This window comes from Curcuma longa, unplaced genomic scaffold (genome assembly GCF_044706935.1).
Source record: "Curcuma longa cultivar G26 ecotype Majalengka, Jawa Barat unplaced genomic scaffold, ITB_CL_G26_1.1 contig_26673, whole genome shotgun sequence".
NCBI lineage: Eukaryota > Viridiplantae > Streptophyta > Magnoliopsida > Zingiberales > Zingiberaceae > Curcuma > Curcuma longa.
The window spans coordinates 1-6,689 of NW_027433178.1; the positions used below are offsets into that span (position 1 = coordinate 1).

The following is a 6,689-nucleotide window of genomic DNA, read 5'->3' on the forward strand; positions in this document are numbered from 1 at the left end:
TCCGTCAAAGCTCTGATAAGGGCGGGCGTTACACAGAGTCATGGCCTGATGCTGATGTTGCAGTACATTTGACATAGATGCCAAGATGTAATAACGCGTCATCTCATCCGCCTTAACCCATTTCCTATGTCTTTCTTTCTCCTCTTCGGTAGCATCTCTTTCAGGCACGCTAGGACAGACCTCATGAAGTACAAACTTGTACTCCTCAGCAGTCAAGACAATGTCCAAGTTGCATTTCCAATCTATATAGTTAGGACCAGTAAGTTTGTTTCTTTTGAGTATAACGGCTAGTGGGTTGAAAGTCATTCTGAAAGTCCTGAGAATCACAAAAGTGAGATTTGGTCAAAACTTTAGAACTTTAAAATTATATTGATTCCTCAAATAATATAATTTAAATTCACCAACACCTCACACATAGGGAATTTAGTAAGCCACGATCGTGTGAACGCTTACTAATTCAAGCATTTATAAGAGGATGTTTTATCCATTAATTTTACTATCTTATCAACTTAACTTTATGATAAGTAAAATTAATAGTTGATTTATCTTTGGCCACACAAAATAATAGCAGTGACTCCGATGGAGAGGATACCATTATATGTGTTCTAAGTGTTCACCATTACTTGACACTAAAGTAATTATTTAGGATTGTATCCCTTCAGATGGAGAAGATCACACGCACTTAAATAATTTCCTATAGTCATCCTCTAAGGAAGTTTGATCTAAGTGATCCGCAACAAACTCATCCGATGGGGAGGAAAGAACTCAGAGCCAACACGTAAGTTTGAATGCATCACTATCAAACCAGTAATCTGAGGCCGCGGGATAAAAAAAATCTCTCTCCCACTTAGTTATTTGGTTTTGAGGAATTTTAATTATGTATGCTAGCAGCTTGAATTTCTTCTTCAATGTATCTTGCTATCCCAAGCCGCTTATATGGGTCCTTTACATGGATCCTAGTAAAAACAGCTGAAGCAAGAAGTATCAAATATTGGCTGAAAAGTGTACACTGTTAATCAGAATTATAATTTTACAAAGTAAGCAGTAGTACAGACAAGCTGATGGAACATAAATTACCATTGACACATACAATGGGACAAACTATATATCATACATTAATGAAGTTGTCAGTAATTCCAAACCAGAGGCAGGAAGGAAAAGAAATAAGGCAAGTGATAGAATGGAGGCCACCATCTCTTAAATCACAGGTGAAAAAATACTGCAGTATTGATATTTGCCAGTTCAAAAACCATGATCTGGTTATATTGCTCCAACAGAGTCAGCAGAAATAATTTCAAATACTATCATGTTACTTAATTAATAAATTATACAAGTTACTTATTACCCATGAAAAATTTGAAATCTTAAATCACTAATAAAATTTAGAAATATATTGTTTACTATTTGTACCATTTAAAATAAATAAGATTATGATATCACATAAAATATAGTAAAACAGAGTGTTTTACGATTTAAATTTGAATTATTTAATGACTATGAAGAAGAATTAAGTAATTTATCTATAACATAAAATTTTAATATCTTAATTCAAAAAATAACAACTAAAAATATATAGGACTAAGAGATAAACTAGAGTATAATATAATTTTAATAATTGGAGAATCAACCATTAGAAACTGTGGAAGGAAAAAAAAAAAAAGACTTCAAACGCACTTCCTATGAGAAAAGGGAAACATAGACAGAAACAAGGTGAGTGGAAGATTTCTCCAGTGTCAAGTTCTGTCTCCTTTAGCAGAAAAAGAGGGGGGTGAGAGCAAAGAGCCTTGCTCCAATTTTTCTCTATATGATTTTGTGGACGGAAGACTCGCTTTTACTTGGAATGGAGCTCAAATCTGACCTTCGAAAAATATGAAATTATTCAAAAAGCAGTATTTTGATTTATGTTTTAGACAAATAAATTTTGAAATTTAGGTTTCCCTTTCAGAAACAATTCTCCATGGTAACCAAAGCTAGGGAAACAATTCCTAATCATTCCTATGAACTTTAAACTTCCCACTTTCTATCCCTAATTAAATATCTAATTGTTCTACAGGGAATCTGAATAAGGCATTGCTTGACCGAGGCACAATCCTAAATGGAATGTAATCAAATACTGAAGAGAGAAATACTTTCTAAAGTCATGTCTTCCGGCATTCATTTTTTGATCATTCCTGCACTGTGCGGCCCAAGTAGCAATACATGGAATGTCTCAATTTCAGTGAAAGTCTCACTCCAAAGCTCCATCCACATTAGAATTTGTTGAAATCCTGCATCCTGAGCTCCATCACCTTCCTCCATCTAGAGCACTAAGGATCCTTTCTGAACATCCAACTTGGACCATCTTTTGACCCATTGCCGTGCCAATGCTGCCTCAGTTTTGCTAGAAATTGGTTATTCCGTCTAACATTGGCTTCATTCCAAGTAATTCCATTTACACATTGGTCCATGTTGGTGAGGGATTGATTATTTCTGATTGTATCTCATAGCCCTTAGTAGTGTGTCAAATCATTTAATTTCAAACGGGATTAGATGTGACTAAAAAATTCTTCTTCAATTTTCTTATTATATTCATAAATAATTAATCCATTATTAGGCCCAGTTGCTGCCCACTTGTTGCTAAGAGTCATCATTGTTCCCTGTGATGATCAAGAGTGAAATTTCTATTGAAGCAGTTTAATCTTATCTTTATGATTCAGGAAAAGTAGAAGATATTAAGGAAGCTTCTTATTCATCTTGAGTAAACATTTTGTAATCTTCTTCAAAAGAAACTATTTACCTCAGAGAGAGTGAAGAAATTACAAATTAGTCAGCTAATACCTGCTCACCTAGAGAGAGTGAAGAAATTACAAATTAGTCAGCTAATACCTGCTCCTTGGGTAGCAGCTAAATGGATCAGATCTTGTCATATTGTAAGATGACTATGTCAATTTGGGGCCTTTGACAGACTGGATTAAAATTGACCCCTGATCCTGAAAGTACCCTAGTGAGGATTGGAACAATAGTTTTCTAGGCGCACTCAGTTAAAACAACGGATTGATAAAGCTATTATGAGCAATAACTTTTTTGGAATAGTCAGAAAAAACTCCCAACGGATTCATAAAGCTATTATAACTAATGACTTTTTTGGTATAGTCAGGAAAAAAGAACCTCATAACTCAGGTTGGCAGCTATAACCCACTCCATTTTTTTGAAATGTATTACTCACATGACAACAACAAATGCTGAAAACAAATTGTCTAAGGTGAATAAGCAGAGAAATCCTATCAATTCAAGGTGGGATAGATCCAATCTTAGAAGGACAAATGGATAATGTAGCTATATACATTTAATCAAAATCATAAAGGAGTTGCAACATTCAAAAAACAGTGTAATATAAGGAGAGATTTTGGTAGACCAAGAGACAGTTTTGGGAGCAAACTCACCAATCGAGAAACATGTAAAAAAGAAACCAGACTCCAAGTTGTGGATATCCTGAATAGGTAAACATGACCCATCATGGGTTGTAGGGCATATAACCAATAATAATTTTACTATGTTGAAAACTTTCAATGTGAATAAGGAACCAAATTGCACATACTAATGAATTATGATTTTCTTATGGATAGCAATTTTTGTTGCTTTTCGCTTTCAAATTGGACTTATCAGATGAATCAGCGATTTACCAAAAGGCGCATGTAGATTTAGAAAATTCTCAAATCACACACCATACTTTAAAAAAGACCAAAGGGTGCACTGATTTATGATGGCCTTCCCGTTCTATCTCTCCCGTCAATGTTAACTTTCCACATGCCGATTTCCAAAAGCATGCCACATTCAAAAGATTTAATATAAAAATTATTTATATGGTTTGGATGCATGCAACCTCAATATCTCTCTCCTTCCCTCTCTCTCCACTTGTGGAAAGCAAATATCTCTCCATTAAATATAAAAATTATTTCTATGGTTTGGATGCATGCAACTTCAACATCTTTCCTCCCTCTCTCTCCACTGGTAGAAAGTAAATATCTCTCCCTTCCTCTCTCACCTGTCGATTTATACAACTCGAATTTATTTTTTTTTAATTTAACTATTAAAATCAGAACAAATATTTGACATCAAATCTACCTTCTCCAAACCCTATCCTTTCATGAGGTTGTAAATTTGCAGAAATACCAATAGTCTAAGTCCATCAGTGGATTTCGATCAAAATCCATTGTTCTTGAAGTGCCAAGGAGTCCAAATGTGCCCTCCTGTACTGTTTTCTGGCTTCCCTAATAGTGCAAGGAGAAAAAAATCTTCAGTTATAACGCTTGAGCTAAAAGTCAGCATAATACTGGAACACATCTGGGGAGCTTGAAATAAATAATGGAGGACACATTTGAACTCCTTGCCACTTCAGAAACTCACAAGACCTGAAATTGATGTAACCTAAGCTCTCTAAGTCGATCAATGGGTTTTAGCCCAAACTCGACCTAGGCTATTTAGATTTCTATAAACTTGCACCCATCTAGTAGGGTTGAGTGATAGTAAAGTAGATATGGTGTCAAACCTTGGTCTGATCAAGGGGACCAGTCCAACTTCAATGGAAAAGTTGATTATGCTTTCAGAATCCTAGCCTACTTCATACACAAACAGAACAGACTTGCAAATGTTGCATAATTCACGACAAACTAAGCCCTATATGAATTCATAACAAAAATATATTATAAAACTTTAAAGACTTCTTACAAGGTGAATCACCAGGCGTATCACCGAAAGCTGCTCGCACCAATGTTTTAGCCAAGTGAGATCTCCTAGATACACATAATTTATCCATGGAAGTAGAATATTTCCTGCAACAGATGAGGCATCTTTATGCAAATACAGTGACAATTGAAACAAGATCGAAGTTTCTCAAACTAGAATAACCATGAAGGCGTTCTAATATACCCGCTCTTAAAGGTAATAGGTCGAATCTTGTCCGCAAAATTTTGATTCAGTGGTGAAACAAAGCAATGCAACGAACTAGATGCTCCAGTCGGCACCTTGCAGTAGGGAACTCTCGTGGGATTGCACGGGAGACAATAGGCCGACATTTCTGGCAATTGCTGCAACCAAGGGCAACTGGAAAAGGAGAGGCGGCACGCCGCGACGAAGCAAGGGGAGCGGGTGGGCGCCGTGAGAGTTGCGAAGGAACACAAAACCTAAGGGCACTATACTCCTAAACTTTATTGATATTTTCTAGAGGGTAAATGAGCCAAGCTGTTCACGAGCTATTCAAGTCTCGATTCAAAAAAAAATTCATTTGAATTCGTTCGATTAAGTTAACGAGCGGAACTTGAGCCTGATTTCGAGCTCAAAGATATTATCGAACCGAGCTCGAGCTTAACAGTATTTGGTTCGTGAGCTCGTGAACATATTCGTTTAAAGGCTCACGAACATGGTTGTTAAAAGACTCGTGTATATATATATATATTATTATATGAATTATAAATATTATATATTAGCGAGCCAAGCTCGAACTAAGCTCGTTTAACTTTTAAACGAACTATTTTTGAACTAAGCTCGAATCAAATTCGTTTAACTTTAAAACAAGTCTTTTTCGAACCGAGCTTGAGCTGTTCGCAAACTATTTAATTTTATTACGAACTGAGCTCGAGCTTAAAAATTAAAACTCGAATCGAACTCGAGCTTAGGAAAAACGAACCGAACTCGAGCTCGAGTCTCTTACTGTTCAACTTGGCTTGGTTCGATTACACCCCTAATATTTTCAATCACCTGCACCGAGTTCAAAGTGTTGATTTTTAAATCTTTGTCCCCGGGGCAATAGTGCAACGGTAAGACATCCGGGTTGTGACCCAGAGACCTGCGGTTCGATCCCCAGCTACGGTGTATTTGTAAGAATTTTCTTCCAAATGAGGAATGCAATCAAAGGATGTTGGGCATCTGGATTGGCCGCCGTATGCGCTTTCCAATTTATCCTGGTGGTCGGTGGGAAACTTCCGTGGACCGGACCGATCATCCACAGGGATTGAGTCCATCAGACTGACTGGGATTTATCAATTTTTTTTTATTTTGAAATCTTTGTTTTTCTTTTAAAAAAAAACTTAAAGTGTGTTTCAGTAAATTTAGAAAACTATCAGCGTGTTTAGGTAAATTCCACAATTTATTTTCTTTAACACCAACATGAACCCACATCTCGTCCAATGGCTACATTTGCCACAACAGTCTGAACTGGTTTGATGCTTGGCACGACTGCACGACCAGGTTATTGTCTTTTTTTAATCAACAGTTCTTTTTTTATTGTCTTTTTTTTAATCATAATTACATTCATTCAAGCTTAGCGTTCCTTTTCTCGATCGAGTAGAGTACTCTGCAAACAATTGATGAGCAAATTGAATTGCAAATTGATGAACTGAAATATACATATTTGATCAAACTTGTGGCTGCTCCGGTCACAGGGACGAATTAAGCTTTTCCAGCCGAAATTCCACCCTCCTCGCCGGCGTCCTTCCCCACACCATCGTCAGCAGCGCCGACCTCCTCACTATTTCCTGCGGCGGCGGCACCCTCTCCTCCCTCCTCCACTTCGCCATCCTTCTCAGCGAGTGTATTGCACACGTATATAAAGTACACAATCAACACTACGGAGCATAAACCGATCACCACGGACGCCGGGATGACTCCTGCCATTACCCTTCTGCGTCGTCTAGTACTTCTCCTGTGTCTCC

The 6,689-nt window shown here is 37.0% G+C and overlaps 1 long non-coding RNA gene across 1 annotated transcript; it reads right to left on the reverse strand.

Moving 5' to 3' along the window:
* Nucleotides 1-920: 920 nt before the first annotated feature.
* LOC141818924 (uncharacterized) lies at nt 921-5,141 on the reverse strand. Its single transcript, XR_012601016.1, has 3 exons — nt 4,909-5,141; nt 4,708-4,811; nt 921-969 (listed from the first exon to the last, which is right to left on the reverse strand). It is a non-coding gene; the product is annotated as an uncharacterized LOC141818924 (long non-coding RNA).
* Nucleotides 5,142-6,689: the final 1,548 nt, after the last annotated feature.